Source organism: Mus caroli, chromosome 7 (assembly GCF_900094665.2).
Source record: "Mus caroli chromosome 7, CAROLI_EIJ_v1.1, whole genome shotgun sequence".
Lineage (NCBI taxonomy): Eukaryota > Metazoa > Chordata > Mammalia > Rodentia > Muridae > Mus > Mus caroli.
Window position 1 is genome coordinate 115760116 of NC_034576.1, and position 14304 is coordinate 115774419.

At 38.9% G+C, this 14304-nt stretch overlaps 1 protein-coding gene across 1 annotated transcript in view; it reads left to right on the forward strand.

Moving 5' to 3' along the window:
- Positions 1–390: 390 nt before the first annotated feature.
- The window catches only part of Far1 (fatty acyl-CoA reductase 1), a 54958-nt gene continuing 41044 nt past the window's right edge, over positions 391–14304 (forward strand). Inside the window, exons 1-2 of the mRNA XM_029479583.1 lie at positions 391–489; positions 13229–13279. The gene's annotated coding sequence lies outside the window, so the exon portion shown is untranslated. The remainder of the gene's footprint in view (positions 490–13228; positions 13280–14304) is intronic.

The following is a 14304-nucleotide window of genomic DNA, read 5'->3' on the forward strand; positions in this document are numbered from 1 at the left end:
TTTTGCGTGGGCTGGGCTCCCGCACCAGGGTAGTCGGGCGTGGCCCAGGGCGCGACCCTCCGAGAAGCGGGCGGCCGGGGGCGGCGCTGCTGAGCGGGGATGTGCGGCGCGCGTCCATTGGCTGCGCTTTCCCCGACCACGCCGCCCAGCCGCCCACTTCCCGGCCTCTCTCCGCTCCCCCATTGGCCGTCCGGCCTGGGGGGTTTGGGGTGGGAGGCTGAAGAAGAGTGGAGGGTGAGCGGTTCTCCGGGGAAGAGTGTGAGCGAGAGCCAATCAGGAGCAGACGTGGAAAAGAGGCGCCACGCCAACCAGTCAGACCCCGAGGCGCGGTCGGGACCCGTGACGCCATAGCGCTCTCAGCCAATGGGCGCACCGCTGTCGGTCCGCTCTTCAGCAGCCGGTCGGGGGCGGTGAAAAGCGAGTGAGGAGAGCGCGACGGCGGCGTAGCCATCGCTGAAGGGAGAGCGAGGCCCGAGCTTCCGCGTCGAGGTGAGCGGCACGGGCTCTGTCGCAGGCTGGGCCGCGGCCCCTCCGCACTTGGCCGCCGTTTTGCGGGAGTCCTAGGCCGGGCTGCGCTGAGGTGGGGCCTGCGAACCGCCCCGCCCCCGCCCCGCCGCGGCCGCCTGGAGGCGGGGGCGCCTCCTCTGCTGGGACTGTCCCTGCGCGGCGTGGCCGGGCCGCCGCCCTCCCGACTGCCGGGGCTGCGGCGAGGGAGCGTAGAGGCCCCTGGCCTGCAACCCGGGGAGGCAGGGGTTCCGTCTGCGGGGGGAGGCCGCGCAGAGGCGGCCACGGTGGGGGCCCGAGTTAACGGAGGAGGGTGGCGGCCTGGGAGTGAGAGGAAGAAAGTGATGGGAAAGGGGTGATGCTCTGGAGAGGGCGTCCAGTGAGGAGGCCCCTGCTCCGGAGTGGGATTGGCCTCTGGGAAGTAGGTATCAATGGCGTTGCGGAGAAATCAGCTGAGAGATGGAGAACTGGTTTGGGGTTTGAAGGTTAAGGTCTCTGGACCAATGGGGACAGGGCATGTGGAGTGTGAGAAGGTACACACAGAAACCGGAAGGTGTCCGAAGAGTGGATTTTAGATTAGGGGTGGATGGAGGCTGTCTGACTAAAAGGCGTTATTTGGTTTCTTGGAAAGTACACAAGGAACAGTCAAGGTGGATTTCTGTGTGCTTGCTCAAGGGTGGGGATCTTTTGTGAACAGTGGAGTGAGTTGAGAGTACAGAGTTGAGAGAGAGTATCTCAGGATGACAGCTCGGAACACTCAACTTAGCTACTGAGGCTGATCATTATCTCACCTTTATGCTGTCCCCTGGATGATCCATCTGATTGTTTAGCCACAGCTCTCACACACTTAGCTCTTAGAAGTAATGGGTATTAAGTATTCTTTGATTTTTTTTTTTTTTTTTGGACTGGGAAATTGCTTAATTCTTAAAGAAAAGTGCTAAGGGCAACATTTAAAGAGTCTGGTTGAGTATGGGTAATGGATGGGTAATATGGCATGAGGATGGTGCAAGGTGTCTTACAGAAACAGAAGTGATAGTGTGTGAGTGTAGTTGTGCAGTTCTGAATGAGCAATCTTTTTAATGTAGTGGAATTTGTTTTATGCTTGTTGGGCAGTTGCTTTCAATTTTGAGACTAGTTTTGTAGTTAAATAAACAAAAAATATTTCCACTTAAGAAAGATATTAGTATATGTGTGTTGCTGTTAACTGCTTTCCTCTTTGAAACTTTTATTTGTAGGGTACAGGTAGAATTAGAAGAAGGGACCACATTTTCAGTGGATTTAAATGGGAGAGATAATTTCTGCTTAAAGATAGGACAAAAGGCCTGTGAAGAGTAGAATTCAAGAGAGCAGTTGTATAAATGTTTCCTTATTCACCAGCTCAGCATAGAATTTTAGCTAATGGATCATTCTTTAGGACAGAGAAGGTATTTGTGGGTAACACATTACTGTAATTACATTTTGCTTTTAGTATAATCTAGTTCCCAAGGGCTGAGTTACCTGTAAGCAGAGAGACAGTTCAAGAGAAGGGCAAGTTTTTTGGAAAAGGTGAATTTTGGGTCATTTGCACCAGGAGTTGGTGTGTGGGTTATTACTAGACACAAGAATGATTACAGTAGTTTGGATGAAGTATAAGCAGACTGTGGATTTAAAAACCTCACAAGTGTAAATAGTTTCTAAGTCCAATTACAGATCTGTCTGAAGGAATGGTTAGATATGTAGTCATCAGTTAAGCTTCTTCCTGCAGCTTGGTTGGTTGGTAAATAGTGGCTCCCTGTGATGGCTTGAAGGAATAGAACAGTTGGACTGAAGATGGGGCATATATGCACCCCCCCAATTTTTTTTTTTGATAGTTAGAAATTTATTGGTTGCTACTTTGTGCCAGAAGCTGTTTTGAGCTTTCCAAGTATCATTATTTGATTGTATTTCATAGGTGAGGGAGAGGTTCAGACAGATTTGACTTGCCTCAGGTCACACCAGCTATTATTACATGGCAAGTCGGATTTGGCAGAATCAGACAGTAAACATGAATTGAACATTTGCTTGATGACAGACACTGGTAAATGCTGGAGATTCATGATTTACCAGAAAATTCAAAGGTCAGACCTGAGCCTGTTAGAGAAAAGACTGAAGTAAAGGAGGGATAGGGGCGAGAGGATGGTGATGTTGGGATTGTCAGCACACACCTTTAATCCCAGCACGCAGGAGGCAGAAGGAGGTGGGCTTTGAGTTCGAGGCCAGCGTGATCTACAAAGCAAGCCCAGGACAATTAGGGCTGTTACAGAGAAACAGTTGTCTTGAAAAACAAAACAAAGTCAGTAAAGGATAAAGATTGCTTGTAAAGATTTTGTAGATACTGAAGAGTATGCTGTTTAGAGAAGCCTAGAGCTGACTTTTTTGAAAGAAAGACCTAGAGACTGAGAAGAAAGATGGTTAAAAGAAGCCACTGAGTTAAATAAGGAAAAAAGAAATGTTAATGTAGTGTCAAGATCATTGAGGTCAATCATGATATGGGTCAGCAATCATGCTTGGTGTGGTCATAGTTAGGGTCACATGGGGGGGGGAATCATAGCAGGGCCCCTTGTAATGTTTTAGTCTTTGACTAAAGAAGATCTGAGTAATTAATATGCTTGTACTGAAAAAAAATTCCAGATAAAAATGATCATTGTTTTTATCATTAAGGGATAACATCTATTCAACAGAAATGGGAGAGTTGGGGCTACGTAGATCTACGTAGCTTGGGGTGAGAGCAGAGATGGACTTACTTGACATCTGTTCCATGTGAGCTATTTTGGAAAGCATGTTCTGTTATTGGAAATGACTGAGTTGTTGTGAATTGAAATGGTACATCCTAAAAGATGACATTTGCTTAATCTGAAGTATTAGGTTATTAAAGCACCTTGAATCATAGAGATAGGGTCCTGACTTTTCTGAACATTTATTTTTTTAGAGATTAAGAAAAGAACTTAAGGTTAAAAGAAAGCTGTGAACCACTCATAGAACTGGGCCATTTTTAACTGTTTCTTTTGGTCTTACATCCTTCCTTCTTCCCATACATAGTTTCTTTAATTCCTCCCTTTGTTGGGTTTGATATGGACTAAGAGTTTCAGTTCAGTAAACAGTATAAAAGTGCTACATTTATTTTTATTGATTAAACAGTTAAAAGCTCACCACTAGGACTGGTTAGATGGTTCATTCAGTAAAGTGTTTGCTGTGCAAGCATGAAAACATTTTGGATTTCCGGCACCCTATGGGGCATTACAAGGCTGAAATCTCAGTATTGAGGAGGTAGAGACATCGGGATCCATGAGGCTCGCAGGCTTGCTAGTCTAATCAGAGCCTTTGTCTTAAAAATAAAGCAGAGAAGCGATTGGGGGAAATAGCCTATGTCAACCGCTAGCTTTCATATATAGAAGACACACTTGTATAATGCACACACATGGCACACACAAATGCCACACATACTTCACTCTTGTATTCCCAATTCAAATAGAGACATATCAATAAAATAGTTCTTTGTTTAGCAAGTAATTATTCCCAAGCAAACTAGGAGGAATTTTTCCAAGGGTCAGTGCAGAATGAGTTCAATCTCATACATGAAGAGGGAGAAATATTATAAATCCATTTAGTTTTAACCTTCATTTGGCATATAAAGCTTGTGGAATAAGTATACGTGGGTGGGAATTCTGTTTCATCTGGACACTGTTATGTTCCTTAAATAGATAATCACAATTACCTTTTGTTTTCTTATGTGCAAGCTGCATTTTACAAATGAGAACGAGGCTCAGAAAACATAGGTTAGAGAGCTAAGTGTTAGAACTAGGATATAGTCCTTACTTTGGCAGGGCAAGGTGTCATGTGCTTGTAATCTAGCATTGGGGAGGCAGAGGCAGGAGGATTCTGAGTTTGAAGCTGCCTGGGTTACATAGCAAGAGTCTGTATGAGAGAGAGAGAAAACAAAAACCCAAAAAACCCAAACCCATGTTTTGTTTCTTAAACTCACAAAGATAAGGACTTACTTATTAATATCTGTAATTGGAAAACGTGTCATATAGCCTCTAGTATTTAATAGCTATTTAATACCTTAAAGGATAGGTAGGTCTTAGCCCCCGCTCCCCAACTTTGAAACATAATCTGTGTTGCTGCTGGCTGGCTTAGAATTCTCTAGGTAGACCAGGCTGATATTGAACTCACAATTAGTCTGCTTTTGCTTTCTGAGTGCTGAGACCAAAGGTATATGCCACCATGCTAAACTCCTGCTTCAGGTGTTTGTGCCTGTGATCCTACCTCTAAATATGTAGCAGTTTGTACAGGGTTGATTATGTTACATTTTCCTGATTTAGAGATATGTGTCTACATTTCAGTATTTTTAAAATGTTAGAAATGGATCCTGTATCTTAAAGTCAAATATAACTGAGAATTGAGGAAGTATGGGAGTTGCATGTAGTTTTTATGTATAATGCTTTTAAAATTTTTTTGTCTTCATTTTCTTCCTAGCCTCCCCCTTTTTATTTAACATTCATTTACTTTTCTTTAAATTATTGCTCATTCTCTTGAGTTAATACGGTATAGAAAATGTGTCATAATGTAACAATTCACATCAAACTTTGAATCAGTAGGTTTGAGGTTTAATTTTGGCCTTGTCAGCAATTTCATGTTTAACTGTAAGCAAGTAACTTCCCCTTTCTGGGCTTTAGCTTCTTCTTCTGTCACGGTGGCAGGGAGAACTTTAAAAATGATTATTGCTTTTTTTTTTTAACCTCATTTTCCCTTTTTATCTCCCTTTCTTTTCTCCTGTCATTTTTGACATGGATTCCTAAGGATATGGTTATGTTCTTAATTATTATAAAGAGTGAATTCCTTGTGTTACTGAGACAGGCTATCTTAGCAGATACTCATTAAATTGTTAGTAAAGAAATAGATAAATGTCATCTCTTATCCGAGCTAATAAAAACATGTTGGTAAAGTACATATAATTTTTAAAAAGCTGTTGAAAATCTAGCATCAGAGCTTAATGGCAGAAAAAGTACTTAGCTTATGTAAGGCTTAAGAGTTCAGTCCCCAGGACTACAAATAACAACAACAATAAAATGCCAGATCTCAGCCCTTGGGAGGCAGAGGCATTGGATCTCTGTAAGTTCAAGGTCAGTCTAGGCTACATAGTGAGTTTCCAGGCAGCCTCTTGTCTGGGGGCAGTGTGTGTCCGTGTGTGTGTGTGTGTGTCCGTGTGTGTGTGTGTGTGTGTGTGTGTGTGTGTGTGAGTGACAGAAAGAGAGACAGAGGAGTTTCATTGAAAGGCACCTTCGTCTAAATAAATGCGTTTAGCAAAACTAAATCAGCTCTATTTTTAACAAATGTACAAAGGAGAAAACTCGTGGACCTGATTTTAAGAATCCTTCTATTTTCCACCAGCTTTAAAAGTTATGAATTTTTTTGTTTATATTACTTCATAGCTTGTACCTCCATTCACTTTCCCCATAATTTCGAAGCAAATTAAAGAAATAAAAAATTAATGCCATACAGCCTGATTGACATGTTAATTGAAGTGGAATGGATTTTTTTTTTTCATATAAGTGTATTTTGAAACTCTGCTTTCTATTGTATTGTGCAAGAGAAATCAGATATAGTAAGGTGCCCTGGGGCAGGTAGAGTGTTAGGAGGGAGCCTAAATATGTGTACTAGAAACAGTGTAGTTAAGCTGGATTGTGCACTACAAATGGGTAGTTAATTGAATTATTTTGAAATTAAGAATTTAGATAGGTTGAGAGAGGAGTAATAGTAGGTGGTAAAGGAACTTAAACGTATTTATGCATACAGATAAAAAAATCTAACTTTGGCTTTACAGAATAAAATGTATCTTAATCTGTGTCTTTTTATCTTTTAGACCCAAATAAGGTATTATGTACATAGTAAAGATCTTGTCTCAGTTCTTGGAAAAAGCCATTTGTTGTACTGAAAATCAAGGCACAATGTTTTGTGAATGTATCATTGTCCCTGGTGGATTATTTGGCACATTCCATTAAAAAGTGCCAGTATCGTATAAATATTGTATGCCAACATGTAATAATCGATGCACTTTGGCTAAAGTACTGGTGGATGTGTACCACCAGCTTTTAGGTATAAATCACTTGGCACTGCACTTTGGCTAAAGTACTGGTGGATGTGTACCACCAGCTTTTAGGTATAAATCACTTGGTGCTTTTAAATTATTTCACATTTGTGTACATACACATGTGTTGCACTTTGGCTAAAGTACTGGTGGATGTGTACCACCAGCTTTTAGGTATAAATCACTTGGTGCTTTTAAATTATTTCACTTTTGTGTACATACACATGTGTTAACTACTTCAGAAACTTAGAATTTTGAAATATATAGTTTATTGCATTTGATGGAATTCTTAGAGATGTGGATGTAAACATTCATGAGATATCTTTGACTTGAAGGAATTTATACCATGGCTTTTTATGAAATATTCTAAGAATAACATTTCCTAGAATTCAGGTGTTCTGAAGGTTTGTGAACCTCTCCGAGCATCTTCATAAAGATTTGTCTCTTTAGAAGAAAACAATACATTTAATTTTTGGTATAACTTTAGTGGCTTCTTAAAATGTTCAGAACCTCAGCTGTAGTTCAGTGGTTCCCCAACTTTCCTTTGAAAGCTTAATAAAAAAAATTCTTTGAGGTCTGTGGATCCTGGCTTGCTATCCCTTACCCCTTTGTGCAGTGCTAGAGATTGAAACCAGGGCTTTGCTTATGTTAGGTAAGTGCTCTGTCCATCCATGAACTATATAGTCTTAGCTAATAATTTATTCTTTAATGTTAGGCAGAAAACTCAACTCTGCTCTATTTTATATATTATGATTACCTTTAAGTAAGTGATTTAATAGGAATTATAAAATTATGAAACATATCATGCAAATACTAGCTTAAAAAGTAGACCAATTAGATTCTCAATTGGATTCTTGGGGAAAAGTAAGCCATAGCTAGGTTTTTGTTTAACTGTTGTTTTGAGGTGGGTCTTTCTCCGTGGGTTGTACTGACTTGACTAACCAACTTTCTGCCTTAGTTTCCAGAGTGCTGGGAGTACATGTACATGCCATCATATTTAGCCATAAGCCATTCAATAGTATAGAAGTAGCAACAAAAAATTTTGGAATAGGTGTATGTATAGTGTTTTTGTATACAGGATGTAGGGCAGTGTATGCTTGAATGGACAGAAAGTGGAATGTAGTAGAATGCATAAATACCTTTTATTTTCCTTGCAGCAGAAGAAAATTCTTTAACTTATTCTTAAACAACTAAGTTTGTGGAGGAAAAAATAACCTTGGTTTTTTTTTGAAGCTCACATGTGGGTTGAAAGTAATTCAGGGTTTGTGGCCAATGGGATTGATTGATCATGAAACTCTGAGGCCTATAAGCACTTATGCTCCCCTTAGAATGAAGAACGGTTTTAATATGTTTCTTAGAAACATGTGAATTTTAAAACCTTGCAGATTGTATTTAAAGTCTAGGTCATATCAATATTAGGTCGTTTCCATAAGCAGAATCTTCAGGAGAGAGGAAGCAGGTAAATTGGCAAATAATGGGACATTTGATAAATTGATTGATAGATTGTAAATAGTAGGTGAATTGCTTTAAAGTGATAACCTTGGTGACCTTTTGGAGTTAATAATTCCCTAAGTATCAAGTGCAAGACTAGGAAACAGGATGATAAGTGATCTGGCCTCTCAGTGAATTGAGCAAGAAACCAGAGATGTTAATTGGCTTTCCCAAACATGGTCATGGTGGTCCCAGTAGTGTAGTAACTGAGTACACTGAATCTTTTTAAGTCTTTTATACTTTTTTATAACTTTGACTAGAGCCACGAAGATGACTTAAGGAAAAAAACCTGTTGTGTAAGATGTGACCCGAGTAGTGTGATCTCTGGAACTCATGTAAAAAACTAGGTGGGCTGATTCTCATCTGTCATCCCAGTAAGTCTAAAGCAACAGGAGGCAGATAGAAGCAGGTCTTTCAGGGGCAGCACATCTAGGTGAGAACCAACTCTAGAAAGTTCTCCCCTGACCTCATGGGCCATGGCATTCATATACCCACATTCATGCACAGAAACTTTTTTTTTTAATTTGCCTATCTTTTCATTATGGGTCTTAGTTATATAGAGACCAATAGGTTTTAGTACTAGAGATTTTAGCACTATGACTGATAATTTGACCATGAAAGCCCTGAGTTTATATAGTCTCAAATGTTTATTTCTGCTGCATTCTTAATATTGTTAATGGTTACAAGGCTTATTTTAGGGTGCCAGGTACTCAATTCAGTTTTACAACTGAAAACCTACTGCAAATCCAGAAAATCACTAGACATTGCTATCCTTGTGACTTTTACATAGCTTGTCCTTCATGCTATGTCTTAAAAGATACTGATTTTTGAGAAGACGTTATAGAATTTAATCCTTTAAAGACCTCCTTGAAAATATTTCTTCTCACTCAAAACTAGAGACCAGAAGAATCATTGGCATCCAAATACAGATGGCCCTGATTCTGAGTTCTTTATCACTTTTGCTTGCTGTGGCCAGAGAGAAGGTTCCTCCCTCACATTTAGATCCCTAAATCAGCAAGGATTTGTAAGAGTGACTCTGAAGCTCTTTAAACTTTAAACTTTCTTTTTTTTTTAATTTTTAATATTTTTATTACATATTTTCCTCAATTACATTTCCAATGATATCCCAAAAGTCCCCCATAGCGCCCCCCAATTCCCTACCCACCCATTCCCATTCTTTTGGCCCTGGCATTCCCCTATATTGGGGCATATAAAGTTTGCAAGTCCAATGGGCCTCTCTTTCCAGTGATGGCCGACTAGGCCATCTTTCCATACATATGCAGCTAGAGACAAGAGCTCCGGGGTACTGGTTAGAACATCATGTTGTTCCAACAATAGGGTTGCAGATCCCTTTAGCTCCTTGGGTACTTTCTCTAGCTTCTCCATTGGGAGCCCTGTGGTACATCCAATAGCTGACTGTGANCATCCACTCCTGTGTTTGCTAGGCCCCGGCATCGTCTCACAAGAGACAGCTATATTTGGGTCCTTTCAGCAAAATCTTGCTAGTGTATGCAATGGTGTCAGCGTTTAGAAGCTGATTATGGGATGGATCCCTGGATACGGCAGTCTCTAAATGGTCCATCCTTTCATCACAGCTACGAACTTTGTCTCTGTAACTCCTAGTGGAATAATTGTTACTCCGATCCAAGTGTGCTTTGGGTGAATTTTCATTAGGAATATGATAGTTCCTAATTGAATTACAAAAACGGAATCTTGGTTAGAAAATCAATGATGAAATTGTAGAAGTTTAATAATAACTACAACTAAATTGGCAGTGAATCTAAACTAATGGTGATTTTTTTTTTTTCAGTTAAAAATCAAGACAATAATTGAAAACCAAAACTAGGTAAAGACAGCAGAATTTAACTGGCACCGGTTTCTCTTGAAAATTACTATCATCGTTTCTGAGTATCAGATGAGGTAGCATTACTAGCTGAAGTACCCAGACTTGAATACAGAAAGAAGTCTTTCTTTCATGTATTTTGATAATCTTTTTCTTGGTAACTACTTGAACATTGTTATTCATATATAGCCTTATGCATCAAAGGACAATTGTCCTTTCTTAAGTGATTTATATTCAGAGGTTTGTCCCAGTTTTAGAGCAGTATTACTTAGATGGCTGAGCTGATGACCACAAATGGGCATTGTTTTCCTAGGTGTGTTGAGAAATTTGTAAAGGGCTTGACTTGAAGTTCACTTAGTTTCTTTACTTCTAGATATCTTGTAGTCTTTGATATGTTAATCTACTTTCTGTAATCTGATTGGATATAGTTTACAGTTTCCCAACCTCATTTCACAACAAAACTTCCCTGTTTTAAGGTTTAGCCTTAAAAACCTTATGAAGAAGTAATACAAGAGTAGAGATAAAGTACAGTGTACCTCTGACGCAGGGAGTCCGAACAATTTCCTGCTTTAAGGATTACATACAAGTCAGTCAATGTGATAATCATATTGAGTCAGAACTATGCTTGCAGTTATGGGTGTGTTTATAGAATACCCAATTTTGTCACCCTGTTTTGAAAGTTTAACTTTGTAAATAGAGTTTAATAAACTTTAGACTGTGCAAGATACATAATTATTAATTTAATACCATTTTGGGTCATATAATCTATATGTAATGTTTAAGGGTTAAAGTGTACATTTAACATCAATTTAAGCTCAGTATTTTAATATTAATCATGAAATACATTATGTACAGTATCAATCTTCATAACTTTATAAGCCAAAGAGAGTATTTTAGTTTCTTTTGCAGGCTTGACAAGGTTTGAAATTACATCTTTGGTAACATGAAATAATAATAGTACACTTTTGTGTTAAACACCTTTTTATTTCTCTGAGACTAAAAATATTAAGATAAAAATTTCTTAATATGGAAATATTTTTATTAAGGAGTAAATACAGCCTAGTCATTTGTCTATAAAGTAGTTTGTCTAAAATAAAATCACGTATGACTGACTTAATGGGCAAGTTTCTTTGAAGAATTCTTTCCCTGCAATGGAATTGAATTTGTTTTTCCAAGTGGTAAAAATGATTCTCATTCCCCCACCCTACTAAACTCACTGTTAGGATTGTTTGTATTATTTTTTTGTTATTTCTTTCTACTTAGTACTCTTTTTTTTTTAACATGCTATGTATGAACATGAACATAGCTCATTTTCTATAGGTTTTATAGTAATTAGCAGTTTAAAAACTGAAAAAAGAAAATGTATAATACTGAAAATTTTACAATACTTTTAAGTGTATAATTTTAGTGTCATAGAATTGGTACTTCCTCTTTGATGTAGTATAAGTTGCTTATTCTTGAGATTGAGTCTCCACATCTAAAAGTTTCAGGATCATAAGATCCTAGAAGCATTCTTGTTCTTGTGCAAGTGTTGCGCGTATAGAAGGACATCAATGTACAAAATGGATGTGTAATAGCCCAAGAACTAATCTAGTGCACCATTGAGACTCCTCAATGCCAACTGCCTTAGACATTAGAGACATAGAATACAGATACTGCTATGTCAGTGTCTGTGTAGACAAACAGAGTGGCTATTATGTCTACTTCAATGGATGCTTACAACAGAGCTGGACACTAGCATCTTTTATTGAAAAAAGAAATGTTATCCAAGATGCTAAAGCTATTCTTTTGTCTGTGGAAAACTGCCTGATAAGCCTTAATTTTTGAGAAGAGGAAAAAGAACTCATTGTTCTATGCTATGTGACCATAGTTTGTACATTTTGAGTTTGCATTTTGGTTGTTTATTTGTTGTCTGTATTATACTTTCTTAATGAAAAGACTACATATAGATTGCATTTACAATGTACATGTGTTCAAAACATGTTGTGTGTGTGTGTATATATATATGTATATATATATATATGTACAATTTTCTTGTTAATAAGTGTATTAGTTTACCTTTTGTAGTTACCAAAATAGAGTGCAAAAGACACTAACTAGATCTTTGTCTTCCAATGTGCCTTCAGAACTTTGTGTGTGTGTGTGTGTGTATGTGTGTATAAACATTTGAAAGTATGAGACCCATGGGAACATATTTTTAAAAGTTTTGCTAGCTTAAAGAATAAAAATAATTAAATTAAAAAAATAATTAAAAAATAATATGGGAGAAAGTCGATGGCTCAGTAGGTGAAGTGCATGTCTCTCAAGCATGAGGACCTGAGTTTGATTTCCAGAACCCATAAAGAGCCAGCTGTGGTGTATGTGTTTTCCCAGTACTGGGGAGGTGGAGGTGGGCTTATCCTTGGGGTTCACTGGGTTATACAGCCTAGCCTATTCCGTGTGCTCTAGGCTAATGTGAGACTTTCAAAAAACAAAGTGGGTGGTTCCTTAGGAATGGGACCTGAGGTTGAACTCTGGCCTCCACATATGTGGGCTCATATACATGCACACACACCAATTATTTGCTGTACTCATTTGGTAAATAAAAATTACAAGAAGTCATTGTAGTAAGATTCCTGTACTAGTCTGTCCCTACCATACCCTGTATAAATAAAAATGGAGTCATTCATGTAAAAGTTGTGTATTACCAAGCTGAAGCTCTCAGCTGTTTTTTGACTTCCTAGAATATTATTAGATTATAGCTATAACAGTGAAACATCCCATTTTTTTCATTTGGTATGATAATAAAGTTCACTCTTCCTAAATCTAAAAAAGATAACCTTTAAAAAAAAATCTAATATTAATCCATCAGTTATTTTGCTGTTCTACTGTCTCTAACTTTACAAGGAAACTGAGTATAATTGTGGTCTACCTTTTGTTTTATTTCTTCTTTTTTAGCCTTTTTTTTTTTTTTTGGTCTGTGTTTGTATTGAAAACCAACCTTTTTATAATACATGGTGTATGCTTATAATCCTAGCATTTAGGAGATAGAGGCTCTTGAATGTAAGGCCTGTCTGGCTTACATAGCAAGACTCTGTTTTAATGCAGTAAATCAACAAACAAACAAAAGATCCTTGGATTTTTTATTTGTCCTATGCAGTGAAGTATAATTTGATTATAGAATAGAAAATGAAGTCAGTTAGGGTTTATTAAAATGCATGTTGCAAGGCACTGGGGCCAGTCTCCATCACTGAAAACAAAAACAGATTGTTAAACTAAATTGTTCTTATTTTTTCCTTTGGCAGATTTGGTGACTGAGGAAAGGACCCAGAGACTCCTTGAACAACTAAGGCAAGGTACTGTTAGCCCTGTTGAGAGTCCCTATCTATCTTATGGAGCATCTTAGGGTTTCTAATAAATTCCTCTGTTCTTTTTGCATTAAGCCTAGGTTGTTTTTAGTTTGCTTAGTTTGCTTTGTGGGTACTCATCTTAGACATGTCCCTCAAAAGAGGAGTTTGTGACCATGCTGTGCTTGTATGTAACTGCATACTGCACATGTGCTTGCTTGCTCACTCACCTGCTGTCCTAGCTGTAGTTAAAGGTAGTGTTCAGTGATGACAGTACTAAAAGGGATGAGACACTTGTCCTCAGAATTTAATTTATCTTCATCTTTTTCTTCTTGGACATTGGACTGCAAAAAACATGAGCCAAGTTGGGTGAGGGGATCCTATAGCCACAGCCACAGCTTGAGGCACCATTCGAGCCTCATTCAAAAACCATTAGAATTCTTGAGATTGTGAGGTAGTGTTTATCTCTTGAGGTTGGGCTGTCTTTAGATCACTTGTCAATAAAAAGTTATACTGTAGTGACTTCTGCCTGTCAGAAAAGGCGAGCTCTTCTGCCTGGACATTCACATTCTGGTTGTGAGCACATTGGCAGCTCAGTAAGCAGTCTAAGTAGCCTGAGGTGACTGTGGAGCCCAGGCTGCCTTGTTGCAAGAGGCAAGGACACTTAAGATCAAGAACCAGGGCTGTTCACTTGGAATTGTTTTGTGGAGCCTTTTCTAAATTCCTGACTTGAAGAAATTGTGAAAGAATTAAGTGGTTGTTATAAATTACTTCGTTAGACCAAAGTGTGGACACTTTGCCCCTTCTTAGAATTGGGAACAAAACACCCATGGAAGGAGTTACAGAGACAAAGTTTGGAGCTGAGATGAAAGGATGGACCATCTAGCCGGGCGTGGTGGCGCATGCCTTTAATCCCAGCATTTGGGAGGCAGAGGCAAGCGGATTTCTGAGTTCAAGGCCAGCCTGGTCTACAGAGTGAGTTCCAGGACAGCCAGGGCTACACAGAGAAACCCTGTCTCGAAAAACCAAAAAAA